Here is an 18,489-nt window from a genome sequence, read left to right as displayed (position 1 = left end):
TTGAGATCATGTTTGTATAACCATACTTTTTGTTTAACTGCTGCTGTATTTCGTAAGCGCTTTGTGCCGCTTTTGTAAAAAGTGCTATATAAGTAAGGTTATTATTATTAGTATTATTATTATTATTATTAATATTAATATTATATTTACTTACTTGTTGATTGGCTCAGCGAAGCAACAGTGGTTGTGACTCCCCTAGATATGCTTGCTACCGATACAGCGTACTCAGTGCCGGGGATTAAGCCAACAACAAGCCTGCCAGGAAACTCTGACAACGTCCACGAGGACGTCTGATATAATACATAAACGAAAAGGATAAGTGACAAAACAGTGACGGTTTTAAAATGAAACAAAAAATGTACGAAGAGAGTGTAATGAACAACCATAGGAACGGAATAAATTTGAGTTTTAAACTAACAAAACGGCACTAATATTATTGGCAATGAAAATTACAACAACTACTGACAAACAACAACAACATCAGTACCTTAAATAGCCAATAAAGGATGATCTCAATATTATTTCAACTATTAACTTTTTATGGCCAAATAGACATCGTAGACACCATTCAGTAATGAAACTCGAGTCAAAAATGCACTCAGCCGCGCGGCTTTTTCAGCCGAGAGTCAAAAACGGCTTATCTATTATAATGACCCATTGACGCCACTGACGATTTTCCAGTAATTGGGTTTGAACACTCCGAAACATCCATTTTACCATGTTTTAACGTGAGGTAAGAGACTCGTTGTATTTTTTTATGTTGCCTATGGACTGCAGCTATAAGAAAACTGTAATGTTTGTTATTTGAGATCATCCTTTAATGGTTGTTTAAGTATTGTCAGAAAACAAGGAAAACAAAGTAACGTTGATACTAACGATGGCAACGGCAATACTAATTACATTGACTTTGACGAAAACAATTACAATGACACTACCGACATGTTATCATAAACATGTGTGGTTGAAGGTGTTGTTGACAAACACCTTTGATAATTAATTTGCAGAAAACAGTGTTCATTGATGTGAATTGTAACCCTTTTTTGTATTTTTGGTGTTACTTTGTTTAATCTGTTGATGTTGTGTATGTATTGTTTGCCAAGTTTTTGCTGTATTTTTGTCAGATTAAATTAAATCAGTTACTTGATCAAACAACCACCCAGTCAATCAATCAATTAATCAATGTCTCACCTTTGCAGGAAATAAACCCAATGCGTCCACTACAGTAAATCTGTAATTTTCAGGGATGCCAACATCTGGACTGAATTCCCATCGAAGAAGCAGAGTTGAATCAGTAATCGTGGTGACTGTTAATGTGTAAACCGCTGCAATCAGATTGGAATAATATTGACACAATTAGTTTAGTACATTTAAATTCAGTGGACACTTATTATAATCACTCAAAATCATTATTGGCAAAAAAATCTTACTTGGTAAAGTGTAATGGGGAGCTCTTGACAGTATAATCGTATTGTGAGAAAGGCTCCCTCTGAAGTAACGTAGTCTTCGAGGGGGAGGTAATTTCTATTACTGTCACAAGGCGTGCAGTTCCAGACGTCCGTTGCGTGTACGAGGGTGATAAATTAATAGTCTGTAACCATTTCGGATATGACACTACATGCAGCACAGTAAAATTTTTCGCAATCTGTATTCGCGTCGTCTAATATAGTACAGTATTTATAAATGTTCGGGGCGTTATAAAACAAATTGTTTTTGTCTACAATTGTTGTATACCCCACCTAGGAAAAACACGTTTAGATAATTAAATCAAATCAAATCCAATATGCAAATGTCAAAATATAAATTTATTCTCACCTATTTGCACCGTTGCTGCTTCACTCCTGATTACTCGATTCGGGGTGTGTACAACAGAAGTAAACTGTAAATCATATGATAGTCCAGCTAGCAAATTGGGTAGCGCTATGCCAGTGGCTTGTTTAGGGATGCTGTGCACTTGCCCCAGTCTGCCCGCTGGGGTTACGACTAGCTCATATTCGTCGAATGGGGGCGCTGCTGCAGTCCACGTCAGAGTGCCGTTGTCGTCACTTACGCGATGGTAGACTACATTAGTTGGTGGGTATGGTACTGTAACGATACCAGACGAAAGTAAATATCGAACAATCTAAAAGAAGATAACTATCGTGATTCTATTTTAGGTTTTCTCGGTCAAATTCGGCAAATGAGCAGCCAGTTTCATTTTCCTGCCTTCAAATTAAAGCTGTTTTGCCTCTCCAGTTGTTCTGCGTTTCAAATTCAGAATTCGGCCATTCAATTTCGTTTTGAGTCAAGTCAAACTCATTTGGCACTCTGTTCAATTTAGCGTATCGTCATTCTTTTTCGAGACACACACGCCTCATGAAGCGACTACGATTTGAATGCTGCTTTGATGAATTGTTAAATTGAATGTTTATTTTGTTAAATCGAATGACGCAACGTTACATTTGACTAATCATAAAACGAAATCGAATAACTCTTTTCAGTAGCATTCGATTTCGCGCGAAATAGAATAGCTTAATGGTTAAATTGAAATTGGCCGAGAAAACCTATAAAGACTTTTAAACATGTTCTGATCAGTGGCTTAACTTCGACAAATTTACTAAAATAGGAATCGAACCAACGACCTCCGAAGTATTGTGCTAGCGCTTTACCAACTGAGCTACATAGCCCTATGATCTAACACATGTGACAAAACAATTAATTAATTTGTACATCAGTACGTGGTCGTTGTTGATGTTGTTGTTGTTTTTGTTGTTGTTGTTATTGTTGTTGAAGTCGCTGTCACTGTCGTTGTTGTTGTTGTTGTTGTTGTTGTTGTTGTTGTTGTTGTTGTTGTTGTTGTTATTCTTTGTGAAGTCGCTGTCGCTGTCGTTGTTGTTGCTGTTCTTGTTGTTGTTGCTGCTTTTGTTGCTGTTGTTGTTGTTGTTGTTGTTGTTGTTGTCGCTGTCGCTTTCGCTGTCGCTTTCGCTGCCGTTGTAATTTTTGTTATTGTTGTTGTTGTCACACGTTTATGTAAGGGTGAATTAAATAAACCCGAACCCTCTACCCCAACAAAGAAAACATTCTGACGAAAATACAGTACAAAACTAGTGTGTTATTTCTATCCCGATAACAAAGAGATTACCTTTATCCCGATAAAGAAAATGTACCATCAATTAACCCAGTCTTGAGAATACTCACACGTCCATACAGAGGTATGGATATTTAATTCAGCAGACGTATCATCTTGTTTGATAGCATCCACAATCACCTCATACTCCGTAGCAGAGTCCAGATTACTGAATGTATAAGATGCCCCGGCAGAGGCCGTGATGCGAACCGGGGTCCCATCAGTTGTCATGCCCGGTGGGGACTGTAGTGTTACTTCATACTGCTTGATGGAGTACGCTGGGTTGGGTGCGGACAGCCACTTTATCTTGAATGACGAGGCTGTCGATGAGTCTATTGACGCAGGAGGCAATTCTACGGAAGATCATAAACAAAGGGACAACAATATAAATTATTGAAATGATTTGATGTAGTACAAACACATATGAATGGAACCTTTATAACGCCAGTGTCCGCCGCTAATGGCGCTGTTTTACAAAAAAACAACAATTAAATGAATAATAAAACTTGAATAATATGTAACAGGGGCAAACCGGCTGAATTCGGCTAATTTGGCTAAATAATATACCAAAGTATGACTTTAAAGGTCTTCCAGGAATGGAGAAGAGCAGTCCTTAAAAGAAAAGTCATCAAATTTAGCCGTTTTTGAGCATTACAAAAATAAATAAATTGAGTTGCGTGATAGTTTGTACCATAAAGTGGTTTGAATAATCACTTGACCTTCCGAGCTAGTTTTACTTCCAGACTTGAAGCCGTAGAAAAGCTAATTTGCTGAACCACATTTAAAAATTGTTTACAATTATTCATGAAAATATGGAGAAAAAAAACAACAACCCCAAAACAAAAACAATAATATAATATTCCTTTGAAATAAACTAATTTTTACAACTTGATTTACTAACACTAAGTTTATTTTAACCAATGCAACTGTTGGACCTGTAAACAACACCGACATGCAAACAAATCATACCGGTAACTCAATAAGCAAAAACAACTTGTCAGCTTGTACTGCCGACATACCACGGGGAAATAGCAACCATGCAGACATTTCACACGCTGGATCGTTTATTCAAGTTGATGAAATAAGCGCTCGGTAATTAAGTTGTAGTGTTATGTTGTTATCTACACGAGAAACGGTTGACGTTAAAGCAACACTCTCATATCCTATTACAACAGTTCTACGTCCTGACCGACCGGTCTGGGTCGATCGGACCAAAGCAGCTATAGTATTGTCAGCATCAGAGTGTGGGTCCAATCCTGTTTTTGACACTTTGTGCAATTCAACCAAGATTGCTTCACAAACGATCGGGAACCTCTTGCATTCTGCTGCTCTAACAGCCAAGCTCTTAGTGGATGATATAAATGCCTATCATTAATGATAATGAAGGGGTATCCCCAACCTCGTCCCCAGGGTGTGTCGAGCGGTTACAAGGTTGACCGCTCTCTCAACCAGGTATTGGATCATTTGCAAATCCACATTTGTTTTGGGAAATGTATGCAATATGCAAATAGTCTGGCTACTTTTCAAAAATTCACATCTTCGTCATAATCTCGTAGTACGGTACCAGATTTAGCTTGTTTGTACAGTCTTGGTTGCCGGCGGCTGTCTGTACCTATGAATATGTAACATATTCTAATATTGTAAAGTCGTTGTCCAATCAGGGTCCAAGTCAGGAGTTTCCATCCCAGGGTTTACTATGATAAACATCGTTGAAAATAAAGTAAACCATGGGGACGAGGTTGGGGTATCCCGATTTCCGCACGAGGAGTAGATGCCAATGTGGTCATGGTTGCTAATGATTTCTGTCGATCTTTTATAATTAAAAGTCGAGTCAAATTTCTGCACAATTTGTTGTGGGGACTTCTTGTTGTTTTTTATATTATTCATATTTTTCTAAGAATACACGGTAAGGTGGGGACCGAGTAACAAAAACGTCGAGGCACCTGATTCTTTGCAAACAAAACAAGTTCCCAGAGTATATTATACTAGGATAGTTAAAAGCAAGGACATTAGCAACTTTCAAACATTCGAAATGTAGTTTCCTGTTTTGAGTAACAACAAAACAATCGATGTAATATGATACAGTTAACCTTTTCATTTATGCACTTAAAACGCTGTGGTGAGCCTGCTATGTATTCCCCCATTCCCGCATACTAACTGCACTTCACATGTATTTTCTTTCATAGACAACACAACTCCACGAATGCTTTTTATTTTTATTTTAGTTACCCACCAACAATACCAATATTGACTTCATCTTAAATGACAGAGGTTGCACGAAACAGCGTCAGTTTTTGGGGAGAGACGATGAATGCAGTGAGGGACTAATGTCATTAAGAGTTTGTTTGATATTGGACGCTTGACATTCACATCTGTATAGCAAATGTCTTTATTCGCTTTCGATATTGGACTTTGGAACATTCACTTACAAAAAGTAGACAATTATCGCGCGGAGTCCAATTTCACAAATAAAGATAGACATTCACCCTTCAAATACATGAGTAAATGTCGAGTTTCTAATAGACATAGTGGATGCCATTTGTCTAACATCAAAAAGGCAAAGTAGACCCTTATTGTGAAAACCCGAGCGAATTTCAAAAATATCCAAATAAAAAGTTGACTTTCGATGTCAAATATCTCAAATTGAATAGAGGAAAAGAAAGTAGACACATATTATACACACATTAATTCATAAATACCTCAGACAGTTTCGCTATTCCTATTGGTGGAGAGCGCATCACGTGGGTGTGTATAAACATGTGTTTATGACCGGTACCAAGTGTTAATTCATGGGCGTGACACGCGACCTTGCACCTGTTCTTTTAAGACAATTTCTTCATTCCTGTTGGTCGAGAGCAACGGCTGAAACAGATGTGCCACATCTCGCGATACGCGCGACGCGCACAGTATTGCCTGATAAGGAGTTGTTTACCCGAAAGCGGCGGAGGGCTTTACCATTTCATAGCTGGAGGGGTGTTGTGTTGAAAGAAATCATTTAACAATTATATTTTTTGCACTTATTTTACCTTTTGACCAAAAAGTGATATTGTTTTTGACCGAAAATGTATTTATGAATGGGATTCAAAGTGTGTTGAATCGGTTTTCAACTAGTGGTTTAAACCCGCCGAGGCCTGGTTCTATATTATAATTTACTTCGACTTCGTCTCGGTAAAAATTATCAAGAACCAGGCCTCGTTGGGATTAAATGACTAGTTGAAAACCTCTTCACTACACATTGGTTCCCTTATTAAATATTCAAATTCTAAATGAAAAGTATTCGATGAAGAGTGCAAAACCGCGTGTCTTATATCGAACAATAATAGCAATGGCTTTGTACGAACCAAAATGGATGTCAAAAAAGTCCAACACCAACCCCCACAATTCTGTTATTTACAATGAAACAAACACGTATTGACTTACCCACGCACCACGAAAAGTGCATTAAGGTACACACAATCAGAGCAATGAAATGAATTCGCTCGCTCGAACTCATCGTACGTTCTTTCGTTGTCAAGTTTATAATCAAATCTTCAAAGCTGTTCTAATATTTCCCTAAAGATTTAGAAAGTGTACAGATCGATCAATCACTGTTCTTCGAAGGCTGATGTGGAGTCTTTGGTCAAAGTTTTTATTTTAACAGAGAAGCCTTGGACGTGAAACTTTAAATGGAACCATTCTAGCCTTATTGACTTTGAGTTTATTTACGTACAGTAAATCAACCGTGTACTAAAGAAACAAAAGAAAACTATGTTTATTTGTTAGAACTAATTTATACAAAAGAGACGGTGAAGTTGAGGGAAATTCCATTTTAAATGACAACAAGGTTTTGAAAATTGCGAAATGCACTCGGAGACAAACGGAGATCTTCCTATTTTGAGAACAGCTATTGTTCCAAAACACTGGGAAAAAAAATACTTCAGCATTTGAAGGAAGTAGACACTATTGGTATTTTTTACTCAAAATGGTTATTAGCACAACACATTATTTGATAATGGGTAATGGGGAGCTGTTGGTAGTATAAAACATTGTGAGAAACGGCTTCCTCGGAAGTAACGTAGTTTTCGAGCAAGACATAATTTTACACGAATTTGATATCGAAACCTCACAATTAAATTGTGAGGTCTCGAAACCAGACATCTGAAAGCACACAGTTTCATGTGACAATGTTTTTTTTTTCTTTAATTTAATCTCGCAACTTCGACTACCAATTGAGTTAAAATTTCCACAGGTTTGTTATTTTATGCATAAAGATACACCAAATCCTTGTCTTTTACAATTACCGATAGTGTCCAATGCCTTTAATAGATGGACATTAACTGCATCGGGGTTAAAACTAAAGATATAAATGTTGTTTTTTACCCAAAGATATACTGATGTGTGTAAGCAGACTCAGTTGCCCGAGCTCTGTGGAAAAGGCCGTGATGGGCTCGAATCCGACCCCAGTAATAATGGCTGTGATGTATATATCCTTTTACAGAACTAAGGAAAGTATACTGAACGTGAAGGGCAAACACACGTCGGTAAGACGGAAAAAAAACCAACACAAATATCTCAGTAGTTTTACATTTGAATGACACGTCAGCTTGTAATGGACGACGGGTTATGAATCTTTGGACTCAAGCTCCGGTGTTTCTGGTCTGCTGAGTGTGTGTTTTAATCATAATATTGGCACTTGTGTCATTGAGCAAGATACTATAAACTTTAATTTGTTTGTACTTCCTTGGGTGCCGTGTCATGGGATTTGCACTGGATGGTATGACAGGCGATCCAAAGTCGGATAGAACCAATTAAGAGCAACTACAGGTCGGCCTGAAAGAGTTAACAAACAAACGAAACGTGTTGCTAGTAATGTAGGGACCCGCATGAAGAAAAAAAAAAAAACAAACAAACAAACAAAAAAAACCTGCATGCTATATTAGGTGAACGGAGAAGAAAAGAGAAATTTAACATTTATTTTTGGTTAGTTGACACTATTGGTAATTACTCAAAATATTTATAGGCATAACACCTTACTTGAATACAAGTATAATGGGGAGCTGTTGATAGTATACATTATGCGAGAAACGGCTCCCTCTGAAGATACGTCGTTTTCGAGGAAAACAAATTAATTTTCCACGATGCTGATTTCGAGACCTCGGAATTAATTGATGTATCAAAATCAACTTGCATCTGAAAGCACACAACTTCGTGTGACAATACTTTTTTTTCGCAACTTCGACGACCAATTGAGTTCAAATTTCACAGGTTTGTTGTTTTAAGCATATTTATGTTAAGACACACCAAGTGAGAAGACTGGTCTTTGACAAACAGTCTCCTGGTCTATAAAGCAAGCTTTTCCCAAACCCCACACATTAACTTATAACTAGTCGTTCTGAATGATTACAACAGTCAGTCTTTGGACTTGCAACGCGTCCAGTCGCTCATTTATTTCTCCAAAACGTCAAACTGTCAAAAAGCGACTCTGGACAACTGTCTGAACCGGGTGTTGTCTACTTAAGAGGACGAATAACGGTTAAAGACAATGGACAATATTGGTAATTGTCAAAGACCAGTCTTCTCACTTGGTGTATCCCAGTATGTGCATTAAATTACAAAAAAACGTGAACATTTGAGCTCGATTGGCCGTCGGAGTTGCGAGATAACTAAATTTAGAAAGCAAAAACACCCTTGTCACAAGAACTTGTGTGCTTTCAGATGCTTGATTTCGAGACTTCAAATTCTAAACTTGCGGTCTCAAAATCAAATTCGTGGAAAATTATTTCTTTCTCAAAAACTATGTCACTTCAGAGGAAGCCGTTTTTTCTTACAATGTTTTATACTATCAACATCTCCCCATTACTTGTAACCAAGTGAGATTGTATGCTGATAATTATTTTGAGTTATTATTTGGAGTTTTTAGTGTCCACTGCCTTTAAACCCGGTGTTCCAAGTTCACACAGAAAACACCCTTGTTTATACATGTTTCTTTATAAAAATAAACTATAAGACGAGCAGAGTATACTGTTCGAAACGTCGAGACCAAACAGGCTTTTCTTAGAGCGAACACTCAAAGAGATTTACACCTGGTTGTACCCGCAAGTTCATTATTTATTTATAGTTTCTTCTAGTTTCTCCACAACATACAAATCTTCAAACAATACTTAGGTTTCCTTATGATTGTGTGCTAACAGTGATCACGTTGATTGAATAGGAATAGAATACATGTACTTGATTGCATAAGAGTAGCAATACTGCAAACTAATACTAAAAGTCCTTTTTTTTAATTTTTTTTATGCAAGTTTGCCCAAAACAAGGCTGAAAGCAACTCTAGGTAATGGGCTGCAAGGAAGAAAACATAGAAATGCAGAAACTCAGTGGAGCTGAAAGTAGGAATTAGCATTCCTCTTAGTAGGATGAAGGGAAACATGCACCAGGCAAGGAGTTCCAAAGATATACCAGTTTGTATTACACTTCCATACACACAGGCCAACACAATGGCATGTTATGCACGAGCGAACGTTTTGATGTACTCCCCCGTTTTATATAGTCAAGGACGTTTCTCTTTGATCCCTATTAATAGGTACCAGCCATTGTTAAGTGGTTGATTCAGACTTCGTGCCTGATTGACATAAACCCAAATGTCAGTTATCGTCTATTGACAAACATAACATGGGTCACTATAATTGAGTCATGCTTGTATTTTCTGTCAACCCTGGGAACCTGTAAACTTAACGTTCACTTGTTTATCAAAAGACGACCCCGTTGATGCCTCCTCTCGGGTTATTATACTAATCTAAACATTTATATTCCTGTTCTCCTCCCTATATGAGTGTACAGTACTTCTCCCTCTCAGTTTTTCTGTGTAAGATTTAGGCAATTTTAAATAGTAATGTAATGTTTTACTCCAAGTTTTTAACTATGTAACTGTTCATGTAATTCTGCTGCTGGCAGCGAATTGAATAGACTTTTAATAAACCATTGAATAAACCATTCAGCGTTCTTACACAAAAAGGAACCACAACGCTTTACAACAACGTAACAAGCAATTAAATATTAACAATACTTGTACAAAGCTATGTGAAACAAAATAAATAGTCTAAAGAGCGTAATAAGTATGGAAAAGGTCTGTTTTGAGTGATATTTTGAAATCTGAAAGTGAATTAGCAAGACGTATTTGATAAGGAAGAGTGTTCCAAAGGTTTGGTGCTGCTGCATACAAACCTTTGGATGATTAGGTGTGTATCTGGTTTGAGGTTTAGTGAGAATCCTTGTATCTGAGCTGGAGCGGGGTGTGCGAATTGGCTGGTATTATGTATACTGAGATGTGATCATTGCCTATCGGTGTCATTTATTTTATTTCAGCACATCAAACAGCGCAAACACTAATGACAAGATGGATACAAACATAATTACAAAAAATGCACAATAAATTACTTAAACAGTTAAACGAGACATCATTAAAATGGCGAAAAGACCTTACATCAAAATAGTTAAAGGTGGACTATAACAGATTATTGATATAGCCAATATTACTATTTTTGTACAAGAAATGTAAAATAAGGACTGATATTTTAGTAGTATTCAATAAAACCTTTACCTTCATGCAAAAAAAAACACAAATTCGCGCGGCGTACTCCGACCCAGAAAACTCAGTTTCGGCAAAAGCCGGTGACCCACGAACCATTCATACACAGTGTGTGACGTCACACCACGTACCGAAGCTCTGTACACAGTGTGTCAGGTCGATCGTGTGCGTGCATTTTACATGTACATTGAATGTGGAATAACATCGGACACTATAGGCTGCATTTTTTTGACACAAAAAACAGCGAAACTGTCCGACGGCAGCGGGTCTTGGGAAAACCACAGTATAGATGAGGAAAAGGCATTTCAGGGAGGCACTTCAGAGGAAAGTGAGGGCTCTAGCGATAAGGGGAGCTCACCGGACGAGAGAGAAGCCGAAGACGTGTTATGAGTACATGTAGTTAACCAGCCCGGGGACGATGATCGTCAGGCCGAAGACGATGAGCCAAACCCTGATGATCGACGGCTAAAGACAGACTGGTAAGGCCACAAAACGTTTCATGAATTATACTGAATGATGCTTCGTTTGATCAGTTTATTTCTGCTCCCAAAAATAGTTGAAGGCTATCCTTGACTAAATTAAAACATGAACGAACATGATGGACAAGGTTTATTGTTTACCTCCATTCACGTTATAATACATGTATGTGAACAACACATGCACTGACTTAGGCAGTAGAAATGTGAGGGGAGGGGTAATTTTTGTCTTGCGTTTTATACTTTGTTGGCAAAATTCATACATTATCAATTTAAACTGATATTGTAGATAACCTATGTTGTTGTTTTTCTCCACCAAGTAACTGCGTGGTGGTTGACACATGTGCATCTACACAAATATCTCATGTACATGTATGTAACTGCTACTTTGGATTATGATTGCCTTCTGGCATGGGTATAGTTTTAAAGCAATTCAGGTACACACATGCAATATTAACACTTCACCATGCAAACCACAAATCTGTTGTTAATAATTTTGTATGAATTCTTTTGTTAATAATTTTGTATGAATTCTTTTGTTTTGTTTTACAGAAAACACTGCAATGATGATTATCAGCAAGTGGTGAGCTTAGGACTATCTTGTCCGTTCAACCGCTGCCACTGACATCATGTTTGATGGCAGCAACACGAAGGACGTTTCCAAACCCTCGTGTACAGTACAGTGGAAGGATTTTCGTATCCACCAACGGATTAGGCAGCTTTGCTTTGGTTTATTTGTCGTCAGTTGTAACAATTTTCCAAGTTATAATGATCCGGAGGGAGTGAGAAATAATTTGATAAGCCATAATAATTTACGTATAAATGTACATGTATATTATTTCATTGTGTTCCTTTCAGATGGGTGGGTGGTTCAAATTGATTAATTAAATTTGAACCACCCACCCCTCTGAAAGACACAAAATGTAAATTACTATGACTTATAAAATTAGGTGTGTGGTTCAAATTGATTAATTTAGCACTTATGTGCAATAAACTTGTCCCCTGTTGTCAACAATACACTATGATTAACATGGTAACAACATTCAACTTGGTTAGCAGAAATATAAAAACAAAACAAAAAAACAGAAGCCATGTACACCTCCATAATAACGACAACACTAAAACTGTATGTATTTGCAAACGACAATAGTTTATTTTTGAGTTTAAAATATCAAAATTGAAAAAAGATTGCCTAGTGATAGCGAAATCATCTGAACATTCCATCATCACAAAAAGTTAACTATACAACCCTGTCAACGCCCCTCCCCCCCAAAAAAAAGAAAACCTAAGCCATGTTATGTACCTAGTTAGCTGTGGTTCTCTTTGTAAATTGTAAATTAAGTTGTACATTAAAAGAATATAATAAAATCATTGTGTACAGACCATGTCATTCTGTTTTTAAACAAAGTTGATTGTACTACCCTGGTTACCCCCCCCCCAAAAAAAAAAAATATATATATAAAAAATAAAATAAAAACCCACATCAATGTGTACAAGCTAGGGCCCAATTTCATGGATCTGCTTACTGTAAACAAAGAATCGACACTTGCGGAAGCAGGAAATTCTGTGCTTACGTCAAGCGTGTTTCACAGGTTACCAGCAAATTTTGCCTTTTGCAGGTCATGGGTGCATACTTGGTTTATACCAGGCATTCTACGCTTACAAAGTATTAAGCGCAGAAATTTAGCTTTTGGACGTAAGCAGAGAACCGTGATCATAGCGCACATTTTGGTGGTGAACAGATCCATGAAATTGGGCACAGGTCATTCTTTCTTCAAACAAAGTTGAACCCACTACCTTTGAACCCCCACCCCCCCCCCCAAAAAAAAGCTGTTGCATCCTTTTCCGGTTGGTGAAGGTTGATGTCAATGACACGGGGGTTACACATCAGCTGCGGATGGAGGAGTTTTCATGTCTTGTCACCCTGCTGACAATGAACAAGTGCATTGTGCATGCATTCTATGCGTATCTGTTTAATGAAAAATAAAAAACAAAACCAAATAACCGTTATGTGGGATTTCTTGAAAATTTACAAGGCAGAAATACAATCTCGGAAGGTTTGACGTAACACCATGTACTGACATGTACTGAGTTGGCGTAGTTTTGAAAAGAACCTTACAGGAGTTAACGCAAAACCAGTACAAAAGGAGTCCACATGCAACAAAACCAAGGGGGCAGGTTTTCTTTATGTCAAATAGAAAACATGACCTCCAACCACCCCCCTCCCCCAGATCTACACCTAGTACAAAAATTGTTCAGGTACAGATCAGGTGGGGGGGGGGGGGGGGGTTGTTCTTGGCGATTTAACACCCCATCCCCTCCCCACCCCACCCCCCCCCCCCCCCCCCCCCCCCTCCACCGTGAACAGTTTTCAAAGGGGCAGCTGAAAAACTAAAAATGAAGAAATCATCTGATCCTCTGAAAATTTGCATGCATAGGCCTACTACTTACCTAAAGTGCTATTGAGAATCTTAGGTCTCCATTTCTAGTTCTGGCTAGCATGTCTCCGTACTGCATTGTCTTCGTCCTGCATTCTCATTGTAGTGTAGAGCTGCGAGTTATTTCTGTACAAAAAAATATAAAAACAAAAAATAAATAAATAAATAAAAAAACTAGTGCTGAAAAAGAACTGGCCTTATTTTACAAATGCAAATATAGTAAACACTCCATAATTAACCGTGCCAAGCCAATAAACACAGCTATAGGAAAACTTCAGACTAAACTTCTCTGGAATTGGTAATTCCTGAATTAGGAGGGAAAAATTCTGAATGACCATGGATGGGCAATTATATGGATGGGAGTTTGAACATATTTTTGAGCTGTGCCTTAAAAAAAAAAAGCGAACAATTCTTAGGCAGCTTTGGCAAAAACAATGTCCAGCAATCCAGTATCGACCAATATAAATACATGTCCAGCAATCCAGTATAGACCATTATAAATACATGTCAGCGAGACCAATAAACTGTTAACTGTAACAATCAACTTTTTAAATGGATTAATATAGTGTTCACACATGGTTGAGCATGAACATGCCAGAAAGTGTTAACCAGGGCATAAACATGCCTAAAGCTCTAAAATACACTATGTAGCTATTTTATGGTAGTCGGGTCAGATTCAGAGCATGACATCGTGTCATTTGACAACAAGATGATTGTTCCTTGCATGAAAAGGGTAGAGATTGTTTACTATTTTTCTTATTACAATTACATGTACATGTATTGGGCCTGAATTAATAATGGAGATAGTTTCTCAGTAGTAGATTTGTAAAAATTATTTACAAGTACTTACCAGGCTTTTCTCCCTCTCTTTTCTGTAATGCCACTTGATTCTTTTGCTGTTCCACGGCCACTTGCGACCAGGGCCACGGCAGAGGGACCCCGCCGACGTCGTAGCATGCACAAGCAGCACTGGCTGGGGCCTGGTTGTAGAAGATCCCCCTGAATTCTCTCAGTGCTTAGAGGTTTAAATTTCGGAATCGATCCAGGCTTCTTACACAAACTTTGAAACTTCTAGTGCATCCACAACCAACCAAATAGTCGGCAGTATTTATAGCTGATACATTAGAAACAAAAAACTTCGTAGCACACACGCACGCCTATAGTGTGGATGAAAACGCATACACAACACACGGAGTAACATGGCGTAATCTTTGTTTACTCTCGTTGCTTCATGGGTATGACATCACCATTTTTTGACCGCGTTCATGACGTCCGCTGGTTTACAAATCCGCTTGGATTTCAGTGTTGGTTTAATAGCCGGGAACCAGTACAGGGCGGGAAATTTCAAAATCGAAGAATCGAGGTCAAATTTTTTCGGTCAAATTGTAGCAAAATTATTTGGAGAAAAACATGACCACAACAATGAATTGATAGCTGAACACAACATAAACAAGTTCTGATAGTGATTTTAATGTAGGAGTACCATTATAGTCCATCTTTAAAACACAAATGACAATTATATATTTACATTATAATTATTTTATTCGACTTAAATACAGCCATAATAACCTGTAAGCGATTTACAAAGTTTATTACATAAACGAGTATAGTGTCCATTATGATAACATTAAAACATAAGTTAGGTACTTAGCATACGTTCTAAGCTAGCATATGTATATAAACGCAAATAGACTAAGGTTTTTAGGGAGGAAATTTTGTTCGACTTAAAGCAAGTGATAGGTAGGATGTGATGGTGAGATTTTTCGAGTAAATTGGTGCAGGAGACATTGGTCTTGCGATATTGGTCTTGCGAAAGAATGACATCTGACTGGTTTTGCCGTAAAAATAATATGAACAACATTCCTCTCTTCTAATTTCTCACTCGATCTCATGGGGGGGGGGGGGCTGGGGAGGCACTGGTTATGGGTGGGGGCCGGGGGCGTTCACCTTTCCCCTAGTTACATTATTGTACACCAAGTTTGAGGATTAATTTCAATTAATATATTCACCAAGTCAATCGCAATTTAACGGTGAAACGATGCACTGCTAGAAGGAAACACTTACAGGCTTTGTTGCCTGAAACAGTCAAATAAACCGAGCGAGCGACCATTAACTAATTGATGTTCTGACTTAAAGGCAGTGTACACTATTGGTACTTACTCAAAATCATTATAGAAATCAAGCATCCTCCGTGTGACAAGGTTGTTTTTTCTTGCATTATTACCTCGCAACTTCGACGACCGATTGTTCTCAAATTTTCACAGGTTAGTTATTTTATGCATATGATGAGATACAACAACTGTGAAGTCTAATCTTTGACAATTACCAATAGTGTCCACTGCCTTTAAAGGGACACGTTGCCTTGGATCGGACGAGTTGGTCTATAAAAAACCGTTTGTAACCATTTTTTTTTTTTTAAATGCACATGGTTGGAAAGATGTTTTAAAAGTAGAATACAATGATCCACACAAATTTGCCTCGAAGTTGCGTGGTTTTCCATTTACTGTGCGAAGTAGTCGGCCATTTATTTGACTCCCATAAATGGCCGACCGTGTTAGTTGACGAGCTATAAGGAAAACCGTGCAATTTCGAGGCATGTTTGTGTGGATCATTGTATTCTACTTTTACGACATACATCTATCCATATGCATTTGATAACAAACGGTTACAAACCCTTTTACAAAGACCAACTCGACCGATCCAAGGCAACGTGTACCTTTAATACCAAACTAACTTATACAATTGACCGTCCAGACCTCCCCAATGTAAACAGCATTTTTCAAACACTTAAACATCCCATGAGACTTAGTAATCCAAATAATTACCCATGGTCGGAAACTTCTAAATACTTTTTTTTTCAAAAGAAACCCTTCTCTTTTTTATATCCAATACGTTTTGAACTTCGATCGTCAAGGTCTTTCGCCTTCAATTCTAAACCTAATATAAACTCTATTTGCTGAAATGCAAGTCCCTCGTTTTCCTGTTTCATAACACCGGACAGTTTTTCTTACTTTTCCTTCTTGAAATTCGATCACACTTTTGGTTCTGCACTGATCAAATTTATTGAAGTCCTCTTAAAATTTAATAAACCATTCTAAACACAACAGCGCTGTTTTTTTACAACCATCGCCGTTGTTGACTTTTTTTATTGAGCATTATCTTCCTTTGAGAGGGACTCTATTTCTGATTCTTGTATAAGTTAATCAAAGGAAAGTCGCAGTTGATAAAACGTGGTTTTATGAAGTTACTTTCTGTTTTGTCAAAACAGTTTAAAGAAAACGTTTATGTATTAAAAGACGTAGGTGACCGGTCAAGTACATTGGACACAAACTGTATGATGTCTTCAGCGGAAGATTGCGTGTACAAACCCCGGTTATGACATGTGTGTCCTTGAGCAATGTTCCTAACCGAAGTTCAATCGAAAACAGCTAGGAATGTAATTTATTCTGCTCTACCAGCTAGTAGGGTCATTGTGGATGGTTAAATTTTTAATTCAACATATAATTTCCCTAAATCTCAAGCTGTTCCCCTTTTTAATATTATAGTTTGCTGAAAACAACTCACGATAATTGAAGGCCTCTCTTATACTTGTCTTTTTAAAATCATTTATTCATTTTTGGTGGTTTTTGCTTTTACAAAAGGTTAACTTGTTCTATAAGTGCCCTTTCTCTTCTTCTAGATCATGTATTGATTCCGGAGTGTTTTTATGTCCACCGCTAAAAATGGGTTAAGAATCACCAGCTTTGTCCACAGAGCGGTAGAAAAATAAACTTAATTTAATTTGTACGAATGATGGTTTTGGTGTTTATTAAATTACCCGCTAGAAGTTAACGTGAAAGCTTTCAAGACCACCAATAACCCAGATACTAATTGACAAAGATATACCTAGGTGTGTTCTTGAGATCCAAACTTTGGGATGGGCGGGGCTTAAATATGGAGGGTGTTGAGCATGACTGATTGTAACGATTGCATAAAGGAAACCCAACGTGTAGATGGTTTGTTTCCATACATGTCTGATATAGGAGTGTATAACAGACATTTTTATCATTATTTAAAGACACTGGACACTATTTGTCAACGGCCAGTCTTCTCAACATATGCAAAACACAACAAACCTGTGGAAGTTTGAGCTCAATCGGTCTTCGAAATTGCGAGATATGAATGAAAGAAAAAAAAAACACCCTTGTCGCACCATGGTCACACGAAGTTGTGTGCTTTTTTGAGCAATTACCATTAGTGTCCACTGCCTTTAACAAACGAATGGAAAAAAGGGCTTATTTTGTTGTTTAAGTCAATGTTTTAAATTCTGGCTGTATACATTTCCCCGAATAATATCGCTTTATTCTGGAGGAAAACATTTCATCGAAAAAAAAAAATAAAAATAATTGTGGTTACAAGTTATTATTCGGTAAGCTTTTATTTAGACTAGAATTAAGCAAAGTGTGTTTGCATTAATACTTATCACATTGTAAGCTTACAGTCTCTGATGATAAGAGTGTCAATCTAGCACGGGTTCCAGCAAACAATATATTTCATCATATCTTTAGATGGTTGCCTAAATTGTAAATGCATGCACGAAGGGACGGACATGCCAAGACTAATTTCGCAAGTTGCCTTTTAAATAAATAAGAGTTTTTAATAATCGTCAACTGCCAAAGGCTCAGTTGAAACTGATTAATTTTCACAAGTTACCGAGTGCATCAACAACCTACCTGATAATCTGACCAAACATAATCACTAGTTAGCCCAAAACGTATAAAAAAACAATAACAATCAATAAAGACAAATTCACTTATCTGAGAAACTTCGTTTAGCCTGGTCAGCTGTGTAATTAATTGAACCCAATGCAGGTTTATTTAATACAATATTTGGTTTAATATTTGATAACAAATTATAATACATACATTT

General features: G+C 37.4%; 1 long non-coding RNA gene across 1 annotated transcript; it reads right to left on the bottom strand.

Moving 5' to 3' along the window:
• Positions 1-12,039: 12,039 nt before the first annotated feature.
• On the bottom strand, positions 12,040-15,081 carry LOC139943057 (uncharacterized). Its single transcript, XR_011786740.1, has 3 exons — positions 14,432-15,081; positions 13,595-13,707; positions 12,040-13,112 (listed from the first exon to the last, which is right to left on the bottom strand). It is a non-coding gene; the product is annotated as an uncharacterized lncRNA (long non-coding RNA).
• Between the last annotated feature and the right edge of the window lie 3,408 nt (positions 15,082-18,489).

This window comes from Asterias amurensis, chromosome 10 (genome assembly GCF_032118995.1).
Source record: "Asterias amurensis chromosome 10, ASM3211899v1".
Classification (NCBI taxonomy): domain Eukaryota; kingdom Metazoa; phylum Echinodermata; class Asteroidea; order Forcipulatida; family Asteriidae; genus Asterias; species Asterias amurensis.
Note: the sequence above shows the minus strand (reverse complement) of the source record. Positions and strands in the feature narration are given on the sequence as shown.